Source organism: Xiphophorus hellerii, chromosome 19 (assembly GCF_003331165.1).
Source record: "Xiphophorus hellerii strain 12219 chromosome 19, Xiphophorus_hellerii-4.1, whole genome shotgun sequence".
NCBI classification, from domain to species: domain Eukaryota; kingdom Metazoa; phylum Chordata; class Actinopteri; order Cyprinodontiformes; family Poeciliidae; genus Xiphophorus; species Xiphophorus hellerii.
The window spans coordinates 1,707,252-1,725,450 of NC_045690.1; the positions used below are offsets into that span (position 1 = coordinate 1,707,252).

General features: G+C 39.4%; 2 long non-coding RNA genes across 2 annotated transcripts in view; both read right to left on the reverse strand.

Moving 5' to 3' along the window:
• Positions 1-114: 114 nt before the first annotated feature.
• Positions 115-14,351, reverse strand: LOC116708730 (uncharacterized). The gene is made up of 4 exons (XR_004336759.1): positions 14,178-14,351; positions 14,056-14,085; positions 5,799-5,864; positions 115-3,719 (listed from the first exon to the last, which is right to left on the reverse strand). It is a non-coding gene; the product is annotated as an uncharacterized LOC116708730 (long non-coding RNA).
• A 1,071-nt stretch (positions 14,352-15,422) lies between these two features.
• The window catches only part of LOC116708582 (uncharacterized), a 28,954-nt gene continuing 26,177 nt past the window's right edge, over positions 15,423-18,199 (reverse strand). The window contains exons 2-3 of the long non-coding RNA XR_004336716.1: positions 16,190-16,288; positions 15,423-15,718 (exon numbers count right to left, since the gene is read on the reverse strand). This is a non-coding gene — a long non-coding RNA (uncharacterized LOC116708582). The remainder of the gene's footprint in view (positions 15,719-16,189; positions 16,289-18,199) is intronic.

An 18,199-nucleotide genomic window follows, 5' to 3' on the forward strand; every position in this document is an offset into this window, starting at 1 on the left:
CACTTTGAAATAGGAATGTGAATCTTTTTAATAAATGAAAATTGCAACCATGTACAAATAATGACACTGAATTTTTTTTAGGTTAAAAATATATTCTGAATTTATTTTAACACTGAAAAAGTAAGCACTAATATACAACATTCAAATTTCAGATGCATTTTTCATTCAAATTCTGATGGCACATATTTACTTCCATAGCTGTTCAGGCTGCAGGATCTCAACAGTAAAGATATTTATTGTTTGTAATCTGTTATCCAGATTATTCAACCATCAGATTGGTGCAAGGAGCTTTTAAGTGTTTCAGGAGTGTCCTAGTCAAAGTTTGGTTGGGAGATAAAGTGGAGGAAGTTTGACCTGACCTTAAACTGGCTCCAGAATATATTCCTCCTCTGTGAAGTTAAAGAATCCACATTTGAATCTATTGAATTAAAAACATTTAAATAATTTTGCTGATCTGAAACGTTTATGTTTCAAAAAGCAGAGGTCGTCTGCAAACTTAGAAACATTTTCTGAATCAAAGAATCTGCAGGTTGGATGAATGAAGACTGGATCTGTAGATCTGCTCCTCCGTTTCTCTCCTTCATCCCTTCATTCCTGTCCTCTTTATTCTTTCTGTTTTCTGTTGTGATGCATAAATAATATTAAACTCACTGGAGTTCAAATCCAACCCTCACCAGTGATGCAGATATCAGCAGACTTTAGCTAAAACCTCAGTAAGAGGAATTATTTTTTCTGCTCTTTCAACTTCTTTAAGTCTTTTATGAACGGCGGCTTTTGATTCCCTCTCTGCTCCATCCCTCCTTCTCTCCCTCCTTCTGTCTGCGTCTCCGTCTCTCTCTTTAATGGTAGTATTATCCCTCACTTAGCCATTTGAGTCTCTAAGCCTAAGCCTCTCCCTCAGAGCCGCATGAAAGGCAGCGAGAGACAGAGGGAGATTTACACCAGAGGTCTGGTTCTGGTTCTGGTTCTGGTGGGATGTGTAGGACAGGAAGAGGAAACCAACGTCTCTGATTCTCATCAAACATTCAACCACAAATAAACATGAAGAGCCAAAATGATCATTCAGAAATGTAAAAATATAATCCACATTTTAAAGGTCAATAAACTCCCAAATACAACTTCATAACATTCATAAACATATTGTTGCCTTTTTGTTCCTGATAATAAAAACATGGAGGCATTCACTGACACTTTTTAATAAAGCAAATTATTAATCTTATAAATAAAACATTCAGTTAATTGAAAAGACTTAAAATACATCAAACGTAAATGTGAATAATTAATCCTATTAAAGAATTGTAAACACATTTTGTATGCTGCCTTAATTAGTTTTAATATCAGCAGAATCTCTTCTTAACGTTCTTATGAAGATAAGAAAGTCTGAAATGTGTCAGAAGATGAAGATGACCAGTTATTGTTAGAATAACTGGAGCTGTGTTCAGAGTCACACCTGCCAGGTGAGACTCTCTGATTGGTTGCTGAGCTGAACGTTGACCAGAGGTGCTAAACTGAAAGAGGTAAATGCAATGCATTGTGGGATTAATAGTTCCTCCTTCACAGCTGGAGGTTCAACTTATTAAGTATTGAAGGATTTTAGGAGCAGGAAAACAAGTGTTGGGCACTGAGATTAATTTGCTGGATGTTGTTTTGTCTTAGTCAAATAAACTCAGGTCTTCATGTTTGATAGTGAGAAGAAGGAATTAAGATGCTTCCAGCGCAGCTCTGCTTCACGCAGCGGCTGTCTGGAGAGTCAGAGCGAGAGCCGGAGTGTTTCTGTGAGTGTGTGGCTCTTTAAGACACGGATCCACTGCAGTCTGCATAATTCATCCGGCAGGCAGCACCGAGGCCTGCCACACACTCCGTGTGTGTTTAACATAATAATATCTTAAGTTTTAATGAGTCTGATGTCACAACCTCTTCAGCTCTGTTTCCATCAGCTGCCACTTCAGCGCATCGAATCTTTGACCTCTGACCTTCTCTCCAACATGGTCATTACTGCCACACGTTTAAACAGCTCAGTTGTTCCACTGAGGATTTACAGAAACATTCAGTCGACAGCAAAATCCATCTGCTGTCACTGACTCACACTGGATTCCCTCTCAATGCTAACTATGCTAATGAAGCTCAATGCTAATGCAGCTCAATGCTAATGCAGCTCAATGCTAACTATGCTAATTTTGCTTGGCACTGATTGGCTGAACTCCCAGCAGACGTTTCCACTGCGCGTCATAAAGCCTGTTTGGTGTTTAACCTGTTAAAATAAGCAGTTATAAGGATTTTTAGAGGCAGTTTTATAAATTCTTGTCTGGTTTGTGGTTCCTAACCTCCATGAACATCAGGGGTCAGAGGTCACATGAGGTTTGCTGTTTAACTGTTTTTCTTTGAATGCACCAGAGCTTTTTAAGGACTTTATTAAGGAAAATATATTTTATTATATTGTGTGTTAATCTGTTTAGTGTTCGTTATTCTATGGAAACATTCTCAGTTTGTTTCAGGTTTTTCTAACAGCTTATGAACCACAGAGACTCATGAACTGTCTCACCTGCTTCCAGTTTTCTGCTTTAGGAAATATTCAGACCGTTTTCTTTCCTCTGTTTGCTTCTATCGTTTTCAGACTTTCAGGGTCTCCTTCGCCGTGTCACAGTTTTTAAATCTCTATGCTGCCTGTAGAGTTTTTATTTCATCGTGTTAAAGTCGTTTTTCCAGTTTCTTTGTTCTGCATTAGAGACCTTCACTTTCACCAGGTCTGGTCAGATTTCAATAAAAATGATTCTCATGGAAACTCTCAGCTTTAGCAAAGAGAATAAAACATTTTCTCTGTAAAGTTTCTCCCTCCCAGTTTTCTGTTTCACTGTGAGGTTCTAGAAGTGAGTCACTTGTTTGCTCTGGGATCAGCTGACCTGGGCAGTTTCTACATTATTAAATATAAAACTGCTGTTAAAAACTAAATAACATATTTTATCTGCAGAGGTTAAAAAAAAACTTTTATAAAAACTGTTTCCTATAATTGTCCAGTGTTTAACTGTCTCAGAGCCTCCAGTCCAGATTTTTAACATGGTTTTGTATCACTGACTGACTGACTGACTGACTGACTGACTGACTGACTGGCTGACTGTTCTCACATGGTGAGGTCAGTCCATGCAGTCAGACAGGTGTTGATGCGTCTCAAGTAGATGTGACTGAGAGCGTTTCCTGTGGTGCCACGCATCGTACCAAAGATTATTTTAGCAAAACTGTTAAAAGAGAAATGATAATAATTAATAAAAAGCTCAGATCTTGATTTCTGTCCAGATCAGTGTGAAGTTTCTCAGACATGCCTGAAGTCTCTTCTGTCATGTTGCTGCTTAGCATCAGTGCTAACCCTGATCATCCTGCATGTTCAGCTGTTCTGATTATTCCAGAGCTCTGACTCCAGATGCATTCAGCTCTATCTTCACTTTTATTACTAAAAGCAGCAATGAGAAGTCACTTAAAGATTATTACTACTCTACTACAATTAAAATAATTTAAAAAATCAATAGCAAATTTTAAACCGCAGCTGTTCTGAATCTTTTAGACATTCACTTATCTCTGGCTCTGTGTCCACCAGTTGCTGCTGCTCTGTAATGTCGTCTCCTATCTGGACATCCACTAGCCTCTGGCTTGCAGCTGTGAAAAGTGTAAAGCGAAGTGCAGCTCCATGTTGGTATTTGTGGCGGTGCAGCCTGCAGGCGATGTGACTGGAAGGAGAAACGACGTTAAATCTGGAGGTTTGTCCTTCAGGCAGCTCCGTCCCCAGACTAAACTCACAGCAATCCTTCTGCCACGCTGAACACTCCACAATGTCTCAACAAAAAACTATATTTTAGATTTTAGGGAAAATTAAACTGAGTAAAACACAAGTGGCTGTAAACCAGGTCCGAATTGTTCTCATTCTTCCTAACAGTCAGGTCATAATGGCAGTGATTCAATAAAAAGAATATATTTTCTGTTCTCAGAACAAATCGGCTCCCTGTGCTGCACAGCGCAGAGGTCACGAGGTCAGGCTGATCTTTGGGAGTCAATTTGTTTCAGAAACGTTTAAAATGTCAAACTGAATAACAGAAACTCTGCTTTGATTTTCCACTTCATTACTTACAATGTTTGGATGAAGTATTAGAAAGAATCAGCCATAATCACAGGACTCATGTTATTGATACTGGCCTTATTTACCTCAGAACAGAACGACTGAAGCTCTGGTAATAACCGCAGTAAACAGTTTTATTCTGTTTTCACTGTGAAGGCGAGTGCAGAGCAGCAGGAAGAGACCAAAAACATTTTCACCGTTTCACCAGGACTGAGAGGAGCGACTCTCTAAAACTGTTTCTGCATGTTTTCACCTGACAGGTGAACAAACAGCTGGAGGAGCACAAACCAAACGTTCAGAAAACAGTCGCTCAAAAAAAAGATCGAAATAGTTTTGAAAGGAAAACCAGAAGCAGAAATATGATGAAGTATTGATTATCAGCAGTCGATATCTGATAGAACTCCTCAAATATCTGCTGCAGGGTCAAAGGTCAAATGTCTTTGCTGCAAATGTGCAGCAAAGGATGAAACATGCTGCAAACCCATGAGCTATGCAAACTCCAAAACACACACGCCCACACACACACACACATTGCACAAAAAAAATGTTGCAACTAGAGGAAATAGAAGAAAGGGGGAAATGCCACTAATAGCAAAAACAACAGCAAATAGAAATGCTGCAAACTTGCTCCACAAAATAGAGTCCTCCAGGCCACCAGGGGGAGATAAAATGGAACCAGAGTCTCAGTAACGACAGGATGTCGTGATTTAACATCCAGATTACTGGAGGAAAGAAGGAACGGGTCCACTATACTTCATGTTTATTTCAAACAGCCTTTTACATTATTTTGGAACAGCAGCATATTTACCTACTCCAGACTCCCCCTAGTGGTCTGGAGGACTTCCATTTTCTGAAGGAAGTTTGCAGTGTTTTATTCTTGCTATTGTTTTTGCTATTTGCAACATTTTGTCTCTGGTTTCTGTCATTTTTCATTTGTTTTGTTGATTGAAGGTTTTTGCTTCTATTTCTTGTGATCGCAGCATTTTTCTTTTTCTGTTTGTGTGTTGGAGTTTGATTAATTATTGCATTTGCAGCTCATGTTGAGGTTTGCTGTGAGTTTGCAGCTGTTCATTCCAGCCATTGTCCAGAGATTTTACAGTTTTCTGTAAATACTGGAACAATTAGAGGATTCCTGACTGAAGCTAAGCTGCTCAACAAAGACTAAAGGTTAGCTTACCAATCTACAGTTTGTTTTTTAAAAGTCTAATGTCTGGTTTTCCATTGTGAGAACACATTTTAGGATTTTTTTGTTTAGTAAAGGTTGTAAAGTGTTGATATCTTTGAGGAAGGAACAGGAAGCTCAGAACTTCGACCTGAAATGGGCCGGTCCTGAAAATATTTCTCCTTTAAAATTTGACTCAGAAATCATGATATTCATACTTTGTTTTCTTTCTCATCACCCTTTCTGTTTTCCCAGCGCAGCTTTTAATGCCTCTGAGTAAATCGCTGAATGATGTTTTAGTATCGCAGCCGTTTGCTGCAGGCTGTGAGAATATGAGCCAGGTCCACATAGAATAAAAGCTCTTTTAAATAACTTTTATGGTTGGCTGTGAGGTTCAGCCTGTGTGTGTGTGGGTGTGTGTGAGAGTGTGTGGGAGGACTAATGGTCTGTCATGAGAATTGTCTCCTAAATAAAGACTTGGCCCCAACACACATGATAAGACACATTTCTCTGCTGGAGAATAAAACTTACTGGATCTGACAGTTGAAGGTTTTTGTTTCAGTTTCCTCCACGGCTGCAGCGCCTCAGTCAGACGACCTGATAACGAGGATAACATCAGACCATCAGCTGCATGTCCTGCTTCACCTTAATACATGTCAGACTTTAAAAGGTTTAATTATCACAGGAACACTGCAGCTCCGCTCCAAATGCTCCTGAAACAGAAAACCCAGATATTTCTCACCACGTTTCAGTGTTAATAACTGGACTTTATTTTCATGTATGCTGACTGTAAGTCTGACTCCTGCTAATGTCTTTAACAATCATTTAAAGTTTTTTGTCTTTTATTTTTTATAAATGTTTTTTTCAGTTCCATTTTCTTTCCACCAATGCTACAATTATAATAAACTGCAGGTTAAATACAGTAATATCTAACATCATGAGATATGAAATTACTCATAGAAAATACATGTATGTTATTTCCACATAGTAAACAGGCTGGGGTCAGAGGTCACACTCTGTGGTGAGGATAACAGTAAACATGGATTGGCACAAAGAAAAAGAATCAAATGTGGTTAAGTGGCTTTGATAGAAAGTGGAAAGTTTAATAATAATTACATGAAGTTCTCTCAGTGTGATTCTTATTAAACTGATTCACTGTAATATCTAAAAATCTGATTTGCATTCTTCGTGTCTCACTCTTTGAGTTGCATAAAGTTGAAAACTTTTTTCTCTCATGCTTCAGTCTCTGCTGTGAGAAAAGCAGGTTGGATTTCTCTGTGCTGCAGAAATAAACCTGCTGAAGAACAAAACCTCCCATCCAATTATGTCTGAAAGCCTCTTCACTTTATTGCCTCTCCTCTTTGCACAATAATATTTAGAATATCGCTCGTATTGCTCTGCATAAACACGGCGCCCACAGATGCTTTTTATTCCTTCATGAAGCTTAAAGTCGGACATGTGTGCATTAACTCTGAAATATGAGATGACTTTGCACATGTGTGCACAGGATTGTGCAAATGTCCACTTAGCTGGGTGTTCCTGACAAGTAGGAATATGTAATAAATGTGTTATTGTTTTCTGGATCGTATCTAATAAAACAAGATGGACCATAAAACAAACATCATAGCAACTTTAATTCACCAACTCAGGAGATACAATCAAATATCTGGACATAACGTGAGCAAAAGACATTTATGTTAATAAAGTTTGTAAAGCTCAACATCATCTATAAAGGATTGTTTCTCTTTATGCCTTTATGAATAAATATTAGATTTTGCTTTCTCAGCTTAGTTGAAAAAAAAACAACAAAAACAGCCAAATGGAAGCTGTGATAAAAATATTTCTAAATGTTTCACAGATGCTAAACCTGGTAAACAACCTGTTTGGTCTAAAAATGAAACTTCTTCATTGTGTTTTAGGCGTTTAGCAGAAACATAAATGTGGATCCAGTCCAGCAGATGAAGCAGAGCTTAAACCTGAAGCATCTTTCCAGCCCTGAGATCACATCTTTATGTTCATTAATATCCATAAACTAGTTCAGGATGTTTTAATGTGTATCAGTCAGGATTTTAACGTTGTTGCATATTAATCATTTACGTTTTAGCAGTTTTGTACTTTTACATCTTGACTGTAATTTTCTCATCTATACGTTTCTCAAAGATTGGCTCAAAACCTGGAAGATAAAACGAAACTAAAATAGATGTTGCCTTTTCTTTGAGCCGGCGGCTGTGTGTGAACGAGGCTGTTCTCTGTTCGTTCTCATCTAACTACTTGTGGCGTGTAATTATCCTGCTCTGGTGTCTCAGACTGTGTGGGTTTGTGTTATTGTGTCTACCTTTGTCTGAGCAGTGGTGCAGCAACAGCCACAGTTCTATATGAGCCTAATTTGGCATCTGGAGGCTTCGAAATCAAATCTCTCAGAAATGACAACGATACGCACATTCTCCAACAAGGCTGGAGGTTTCAGACGGAAGATCACTTTAAAGATGAACAAACAGGAATCAGGCATGAGGCAGAAGCATTTTAAACAAAAACAGACAATAAGAGTCAATTTACAGAGAAAGTGAAGGACAGACAGAGGGAGTGAGAAACAGACGGATAAAAAAGGGGAGAGAAGACAGCTGAGTGAGCGGGAGGATCAGGGGTGAGCTGAAGACGGAGAGCCGGGTTCAAAATGCCAGGAGACGGTGAGCGGTGAATAAAAAGCTCTTTATGGACGGCTGAGCGATTTAGTGGATTATCCCTTTACAAAAGGTCAAAGCTGTTTTGGAGCACGTCCAAAACAACAACAACAAAACAAGGAAAAAGGGAAAAAACAACTTTTAAATAGCATGGCCAGTAAGCAAAAACAAGAAGAATGTCAGCAGCTTAGCAGACGGCAGAATGACGACAAGACGGAGTAAGCCATGTGTTTATTTAAAAAGATTAGAAATCCCAGCAGAAACAGAAGAAAACAGGAAAGTAATGCTGCTCTGTAAGACATGCAGCTTATAGCAGCTTCTGGATGTTTTATTAGAGGATTTACATAGTAAGTGGGTCAAAACCAGAAACTGTTGGAAAATATAAGGTCTGATAAATACAGAAAGTATCTGTAAATATGTTGAGTTTGTTATAAGCTGAAAAATTATGACGTTCTGATCAGCAATGCAGCAGATTTTATTTCATAATTTAATTATGTTTCATAAGGCATCCCAGAACCAAACGTCCCGCCGGACATTTGGTCCATTCCACGCTGCCTCCGTTTCCAGATGAAATACAAACGGCTTCCTCTCATTAACCAGGTCCGTTTCTGTTTCACACATTTCAGCAACAAGGAAACTCAAAGTGCTGTAAACGATAAAAACATAAAACAACAAACATGATGCTGCAGTGGATCAGGAAAGTAATGAACAGACTGAAATTAATCTTATTATGAATCAAAGGATTTTTAGCTTTGATCTAAAGGAACTCAGTGTTTCAGCAGTTTTTCAGTTTTCTGGAAGTCGACATGGATGAGTTTCTCTGATCTGAAACATTAGTCCTCTGATCTGGAAATCTTCTGCAGCTGATGTGGCTCTGAAGGTTCAGGTCAGAGGTCAGAGGTCAGACTGATCTCTAGTTTCCAGTTGGAAGAACTGAAGCTGTGCGTTGACTCTAGATCTATAACTCTAGATCATTCCTCTTTAGGTCCAAAGATAATAACTTCAGTTTTGTTTCTGGAAATACTTTTGGCACCTTTACTCACAATTCCTGCATTAATAACCATTTTTATCCATCCTTGAAGTATTTAAATATGCTTTTTCTTTTGAACTGAATAGCTTAAATAAAGTCACTTTCATTCCTTGAAATATAGAATTGACGTTCATCTTTATGCTCTGATAAATGTATGTAAAGCGCAGCAGTGATCTCAGGTGGATCTGTGCAGGAGAGGAGAGTGTCAGGTAAGAATAAGAGGATCAGTAAACACTTTTTTAATCAGGAGTAAATGAGAGGGAGAGCGTGGGCACTGAGGGAGGAAACGATCGGGGATTAAAGAGGAGAGCGGCGCCGAGACACAGAGGCGGGTCATTAAGAAGTCTCCAGTGGAATAAAGGAGGAATTATCATTTTAATGCACGACTTAATATTCCTGCTTCAGAAATATGTAGGAGGCCCACAGACACAGCCTACATGTCTCACCCAGTAACTCATTGACTGTCATTCATGTTTCATCTTTCCTGAGAAACCACAGTTTCATTTTTAATAAAACTCTGGTTTTATTAAAAATATTAAAATAAAACAGAGCTGAACAATCTCAGGATTGGCTAAAAGCTTGAATAAAGAGTTGTGTCAAAAATCAGGATTATATTGATTTTATTAATCAGAGGATTAGAGGACTCTGTGGGGGAGAGACTTTTCTATATTGCAGTTTTTTTATTGAATGTTCAACAATATCAGTCCCATAACTGTGTGTATTAAAGCTCCGTAAAGCTGCTGACGGCTGCTGGAGCCAACAAGGGTTTTAAAATCCTTAAAGTCGCTGCACTGACATTAATATATGTATATCAACACTTTATTTATTATCTTTTTTTTTCTCTTATCATCATGACAAAGATTCTTGGAGATATAATAATAATAACAACAACTCAATAAACTTGCAACTCAGCAAAGTTAATGACTGAATAAAGGATCAGTTTCAGGAAAGTTTTTCTCCCATGAACCGAAACAAATCTGAAACTAAGTGTTGTTTTAAACATGCCAAACCCATAGGGGGCAGTGTAGCACAAAGCTAAACACTATGCTAACTAGTCAGATCAATTTAAAACAACCAGGACTTCCTGTTAGGAATTAAACATGGCGCCATGTGGACAGATATATCAGTTGGACTTAAGCAGTGTTTTAGAATATAAAATTAATTAGACATAAAATGATGTCGACTGGGAATCATGTTACAAGTATTTATGGATATTATTTGTCCCATACTGTAGTGGACTGGACCCTAACTCTCCGTTTTTCCATGAACAAACACAAATATAGAGTTTTCTCTTATATCCAGTTTGGTCTGAGTTTCTATAAATTATAATCTTTGGTGATATTTTTGTGAAACGCTAAAATGCATCTAAAGTTTTTCCAGCTTTGTGAGGACAGTTATGTGTTTTGGTGGCCTTAGGATCTCATCTCTGCTTTTTGCAGACGATGTGGTCCTTCTGGCTTCATCAGGTCATGATCTGCAGCTCTAGCTGGAGCGGTTCGCAGCCGAGTGTGAAGCGGCCAGGATGAGGATCAGTGCCTCCAAATCCGAGGCCATCATGGTCTTGAGCCGGAAAAGGGCAGAATGCCTTCTCCGGGTCGGGGGGGTGTCCTGCCCCAAGTGGAGGAGTTCAAGTATCTCGGGATCTTGTTCACGAATGGGGGAAGAAGGGAGCGGGAGATCGACAGGCGGATTGGCGCAGCGTCTGCCGTCAAGCGGGCGCTGTACCGGTCCGTCGTGGTGAAGAGAGAGCTGAGCCAAAAAGCGAAGCTCTCGATTTACCGTTTGATCTACGTTCCCACCCTCATCTATGGTCATGAGCTTTGGGTCATGACCGAAAGAACGAGATCGCGGATACAAGCGGCCGAAATGGGTTTTCTCCGTAGGGTGGCTGGGCTCTCCCTTAGAGATAGGGTGAGAAGCTCAGTCATCCGGGAGAGACTCAGAGTAGAGCCGCTGCTCCTTCACATCGAGAGGAGCCAGTTGAGGTGGCTCGGGCATCTGGTCAGGATGCCTCCTGGACGCCTCCATGGTGAGGTGTTCAGGTCCCACCTGGAGGAGGGGAAGACCCAGGACACGCTGGAGGGACAATGTTTCTCGCTGGCCTGGAAACGCCTTGGGATTCCCCGGGAGGAGCTGGAACAAGAGGCTGGGGAGGGAAGTCTGGGCCTCCCTTCTGAAGCTGCTACCCCCGCGACCCGACCCCGGATAAAGCAGAAGAAAATGGATAGATAGATGATGAGGACTAGACCTCAAACTGTGAGAAAATAAAAGTGCTGTGTCGTTTTATACGGTTCATGTAAAGATCTGCTTTCAACGTCAAAAACACTGACCTCAATCACAATCATTGATGTTATTTGCTCTTTTGTTGTAAGACAAATATTGTAATATACTTTTAAAAGGCCAACAGAAGTCTGTGGAGTTTTAGATTTCTTCCTTCAGTTTTTTATTCTGCTTGTCTGCTGATGTTTCTTTTCCTGAACAGCTGCTCCAGATTTATGCATAATTAGAATTACAGTATTTATGTAAAAACAAGGCACCCTCAGAGCCGTCAGTGGCATTTAGGAAAAACATGGGGCTTCGTGTAAATGGGGTGACCACTTATTCAATCAAACACAGCCATGCTATTTATCAACACATTATATTAGAGGTAGAATAAGTTAACTCCTGCACACTGTGACATTTAAAATAATTGAGTCATTTTGTCTCTTTCCAACACACTTCCATAAGAGAAAAGCTTTTTGCTAACATTAGCTTATGGCCAGAACTCCCTAACAGACGTGGAATATTCGATGATGCTGTTCCTTCTGGATAATAAGCCATAACTTTGAGTAATGCTCGAGCACAAACTGAATCTGTAAAGAAAAGTGGAAACTCAGTGAACCCCGTGTTCATTCTGGATGCCTTTGAAAATGCTGATTAGCACAGAACACATTTAACTAGGGTTACTTTATTGCCTTTTGGAGAGGATTTTAAAATCAGTTTCTGTTTTTATATACAACATCCAACCCAAACGTGGTGAACTGTGATGCAGGCTGAGTGTTTGGAAAACCTAAGAACATCCATTGATCCAACAGCAATTATTCCCAGGAGGAATTTTAGGTCTGGGCTCAGTTGAAGTGAACTCTGGTTCGGTTTGAATTCATATGTCAAAGCCAAGTGGACCAGTGACCGCTCCAAAAGCAGGAAGTGGACTGCAACGCAGGGCATTCTGGGTGAATACAACCAAAGCTAACATGCTAGCCTAGCGCTAGCAGCAGAAATGGCTCATAGTTTTTAGCCAAACTCTAAAGAGAAATCCTCCATCCTCTAAAATCTGACGCCTCCATCTTGTTTCCATCTGGTGAAGAAGGAAGTTGCTCTCACTGTCTTCAGAGGTTTTTGTGTCGTTTCCTTCAGTGGTTCTTGGTGCAGCGCCCCCACAGGCCAGGAGGGGAACAGGTTGGTTTGACTCAGAGCAGAGAGGAAGAACCACAGCAGCTGGAGGTGGAGCAGATGATGGAGTTCTGGTTCCAGGAGAACCAGATCGACCGGACCATCAAACCTGATTTGTCCTTCACAGATTTAAGGGCAACAACTCTTATTTGTTTTAGCGTTTTCTTTTTGCTGACGACTTTCCAGAAACACAAGCATGCGTTAAATATCCAGCTTTAATTATGTATTATCGCTGATCAATTAGTCAAAATGTCATTTTCATCTTAAATCCTCTGAAGGCTGCAGGGGTGTACTTAGTTTTCCCATACCTGTTTTGACAGCCATGGTTTTTCCCGGCTGCTGTATGGATGCATTATGAATTCTGAACAAAAAGAAAACTGAGATAAAATGTAAACAAAGTCTTAATCTTTGTTGTTTTATTCTCACTCAGGAGTCGTCGCTGCGGCTCAGTTTGTTTTTTGGATCAGATGCTTTTCCCCCCACAGACTCAGACTTTAAAGGTGACTGTGTGTTGCTCAGCAGGAGAAAACTAACAATCTTCCAACTATTCCCAGACCTCTTATGCAACATAAGCCACTTCTTTGCTGAGAACAAGTTAACTCCTGAATGCAGTTCAAGGTTGCAAAGAACAAAAAAACACATCCCAGAGAGATTATTTGGTAAATCCCTGAGAAGGTGATATCAGAACAATAATCCTGAGCTGGAACACGGCGGTGATGAATGGCTGATTAGACATGCAGAGCGTTTCTCTCTAGAGGTTTGTTGGTAAAAGTGCATGGAGCTTTGAGCTAAGTGGATTAGACGGAAAGAAGACCTTCCCTTGGAAAGTTTCCCCAGCAACTTTAATTAACTCTAAAGGGAAATATTCAATATTATTGTGATTTCAACAAGATTTTTCTGACCTATTTGATATGAGTGTTTTGTTTTGTAGCATCTCCTTGATTGCTTATCATTTTTAGGTCTTGTCATATTCTGTTAACTTCATTATTGCTCTCTGGTTGTTGTAGTATAAATTTATTCCTTTGTTTTTAGTCTCTTCTTTTATTCTGCTCTTTGTGCGTTTGGATTTTGATTCTCCGTCCCTCAGCCTGCCAGTTTGCCTCCTTCCTCAGCTGTTTCCAATCACCTGATTTCCCTCGCCTGCATCTCATCTCATTCTCCTCTCATCCCTCAGTATTTAAACTCATCAGTTTCAGGCAGACTGAAACTGATGAGTTTCTGCGGCTGCTTTCCTCCTCCTGCTTCCCCGACGCTTTCCTTTGTTAGGTCTCCTTTGTTTTGTCTCTGTTAATCTCATCCATCTTGAGATCTATATCAATCAGCAACATGACAGTGATGCAGCAAACACAGAGTTAAGCCTCGAACCAAATCATACAACAGCAGAGCTTTTACTCTTTAGGTTTGGAAGCAGAAAACAATAATGGTTTCTGAGCTGAACCAGTAAGACGTCTGGATGTAAATCCAGTTCTGCATTAAGTCCAGATGAGCCTCAGAGACTCTGCTGCTCTGTTCATCTGTTGGCTGCAGCTCAGATTGTTGCTCATTTCACACACATGTATGAAAGTTGTGTTTCACATTCTAGATAAATATAGATGCCAGTCATTGCATGTTTTAGTCAGAGTATCACAGAAAAGAGTCTGCTGACCTGAAGGCTTGAGAGGTAACCCAGATCCATCTGTTGGTCAGAAAACACAGAGCAACAGCAGTCTGTTAGTTCACTCTTTGCTCTGTTTGTGGCCAAAGAGCCAATATTACCGAGGAGCTCACCAACTCCAGGTCAGAAACCAGGATTCAAGCTGCTGAGGTGGAAACAGAGGGAATTCTGGGATATCAACACGCGGGGCCACGGTCTGTTAGTCAGCTAATGCATAGGCTGACACTGGGGTCATGAGAGGTCATCTGTCTGAGCTGCTGTGTGACTGGAGACACGTTTATCTGGGATTCCTCCTGTAGAGACATCAGCAGTATTACAATTAATTTCTCTGTGGGATCAATAAAAAACTTTGGAACTGAATTTAGACACTGAAAACCCATAATATTAATTTTTATTTTCATTTGACCTTTACTGGTCCAAACTTAAAACATTAAAAACATTTTCTTGCTTGCAGTCTGGGTAAAGACAAGGCTTTTCAAATCATTTCTAAACCATATAAAAACTAATCTAAGGATCATATCATAAGGAAAATTAAAACATGAGTTTAAAACAGACACCCAGAAAGACAAAGAGCTAACATTGAATTACTGTTGACATTTCAACATCACCTCATAAATCCCAATCTCAGGTGAAGCTGTGAGTTTTGCTGAAGTCATTTTCATTTCATAATGGAGGCCATGCAGGTTCATACTGGTAACAAACTGTTCAGAGGTCTGGGGGAAACACTGTCATTTTCCAGGTAAGAGGATTCTTACTGCGTTCTGTCAGGCATTCTGGAAACATTCACATGAAAAGGACAATGGAAGAAAAAAAACTGATTTTAAAATCAGTTTATTTTGACTGTAGTCTCATGAAGGAAAAATGATTACTTCTAAAATCTGTTGGAGCAACTCAGATTGTTGTCTTCAGCCTCTTTACTTTTTATTTCTCAGAATGTGGATTTGGTTTCTTTGTTGTAATAATGAAACGTATTAAGGAAAATTAGCAGATTGAGCTGCAGACTGATTGGTTCAACCCCATGTTGCTTTACAAGGAAATCCTCCCAATTAATAAACTGTATGTAAACTTATGACTTCATAGAAAAGACAATTCATCATTTTGATATTTTGCAAATAATGTGTCATCAGTTTTATTCAACCTAAATTATTTTAGAGCCAGTAAAAAAATACAGTTATGTATGTTTTTATACAGTTTATGAAAAGAGAATGGATTCAAACGCTGTGCCCTGTGCTGTAGTAAACATTTTATTAAACATAAACAAAGTAAAATATTTCACATAAATACTAAATGATCTAAACAGATCAGTGATGTTTGCTGAAGATCTACTGGGATCCAGCAGGTCAGGTGCAGAGGTCACCTGAGGCCATGAAAATATCACTAATGACTTATCAGCCGTGAAATCCAACTTCAAACAGATTAGTATTGTGTCAATGCTCACAAACTTATAGCAGATTTTCTTCCATAATTTAGAGAAAAGAATTAGGTAGAGGTCCGTTACTGATTAAACAGCTTGTTTGGGAGTAAAGGTTAATGCTGACATCATTAGGCGCTGGTGGCGAGCGTCCTTCCACTAAATGGTTCGGTGGAGAAAACGAGCTGAAGGTCCAGATGAGGCTAATAGCTTCATTAGCTCCACGGCTCAACTCAACAAGTCCTGAAACAAAGCAAATAAAACGAGTCCAAAAGAGATTTACTGTCAGACAATCAAAACGTTACATTAAAGTGTTTTTCCTCATGTTTAAAATATATACTTTAATTTTAACACAAACGTGTTCAGTCTGCAGCAGTTTCATCTGCTGTTCCGTCTCTTTTCACCTCAGGAGTATCTGTAAGAATGAGAAGTAAAATTATTAACTCAAAACTTCTTAGTTTGGCATTATCATTATAAGAAGGGAACAAATGGAGAATTATATTATTCTTGTCTTATTTAGGATTGTGTCTCTAACTCAGCTCCAGGGATTCACTGCTGTTGGCCAGATGCACACATCACAGCAAAGCTTGTTTAATAGTGTTTAAAGATAAATTCAAGTTTCACTTTAACATTTTTATTCCATAAAATATTCATGTGAAGCATTTAAACAAGCTTATAGTTATGTATTTTATTAATGAAACATAGAATAACTACCTGGTGCCTCCGGTCGGTGTCCCGCAGCAGCACTGTGACCTGTGGCTGTTTTCCTGCCCGTCTGATCAGCCGCTGTGGGACTTCAGAGCTGAGTATCGACTGCAGGTTTAATGAAGGAGACATTTCATCCCATGTCATCCACTTCCAGAGGAATGCAGCCGCCACAACACAATGATTCTGATTAGCCCACCAGTTTGTTCTTTATCCTAATATATGAAGGGAAGCAGCTGCTTTCACGTCGTTCTCCAGAAATGATCATGATCAAATATGAATATTATAAATATTGTCCTGTTGCCTCTCAAGTCTCCTCTGTAAATCTGTATGTCGGATTATGTGAAGATTCAGGTGTAAAAATAAGTGAAGCTGGAAAACGTATTAATCATCTAACAATACACATGTTTGACTTTTAAACCTTCAGATTCTGGCCTCAGTTCTTCTTGTTCAACAGATTTTCAGGTTGGGATGGAAATCCCCGACATGTGAGGAAGGTTGGAACCAGGAGCTGAACCTGTCAGGTGTTCCTGCCTGAGTGAAGCTGCTGAATTTTCTCCATGTCTGTGGCTCCAGTCAGGCTTCACAACGAGCAGAAGGAATGCACTAACCAGCTTCAATACTGTGAATTTTTGTTTTAACTGATTATCAGTTATCTCACCAGATTTCCTCAGGATAAAATGTCCTTTATGTATAGTTTATTACACGTGTTTTAAAATATAATGAAATGAAAAATACTTTATAAATCCCAAAAGGAAATCCAGTGCTGTAACTCGTATTGTCCAAGTTTCTGCAAAGCGTCATTACAGCCGGTGATGGCGAAGGGCAGGAAGGATCTGTTGTCATGGAAACGGCTCTCTGCGTTCGGCTTTTTGTCCATTTTTTTTATCCACTACTTCTGTAGACGACAGAACCTCGACTTCCACTGGAAGTTAAACGGTTGACGGTGACAAGCAGCGGTGAGAGATCAGCTCCCTGTGGTGCTGCTGACCAGACTGAAGCATCGATAAATCGAGTATTTATTTCGTTTCTGACATAATAAACGCTTCGTGCAGATGACGGTGGGTTTGTCATGTTTCTGTTTCCCATTTTGATGAACAGAAGTTGGTTTGAAGTTCCTCCTTCTCTCCCTGCTTTGCTCCTGATTCTCATCCATGATATCTTTATTTGACTCATCTCAGGTATTATTATTATTATTATTATTAGGTATTACCTGAGGCTTTGTCATTCAGTTTTCCCTTGTCGCCATGGTAACACATCACAATAACTTTCTAACTGCAACTATTCTTCCAGCTGCTCAGCATCCAAATCACAAACTCTTTCATTAATGCAGTTTTTCATCTGTTCAGCTCTGAACCAGAAGCTCAAACATTTTGAGTCTGGATTTGTCCAGCAGCTGATTGGCTGCAGAGTTAAAATTATGTTTCCTAACAGGTTTAATTTTTGTATTTTATAAGTATTTCCTAAGATTCTGGGCCGATGAAGGATAAAAAGCATGAGAGTAAAATTAGTCACAAATGAAGTGGAGATTAAAGGCTAAGATGAAAATAGTATTTTTACTTCACAACAATGAAGAGTAATTGTAGATAAATTAGAGGATGATGAAAGCAGCACTTTCCTGGAGAGCTCATATTTACATATTATCATCGCATTTCTGCAAATAAACTCTAAGCATGCTCTAATTCTCCTGTCTTTGAATTTTTTAAAAGGGCACTTCAGTTGAAGCAGAAGCCTGATTTATTATGCAGATCAGAGACTCTGGGTCGTGTGAGAAGACGAGTGAAGGCAGAGCGCCGCGCCGCTGCAGGAACATCCGACAGAGATCCAGGAAAAATGAAAACGTTACAAATTATTCAGAGGATTCTTAAATGATTACCACCCAGGTCAGAAGTTTACATACCCCACCAAAGCTGACATGTTGTGTTCTTTTTAAACTTTAAATAACTGAAGATTTTCTCATCACAGAACAAATCATTTCTATTATCTGGATCTATTGCAAGTTTTCTACATTTCTTCAAA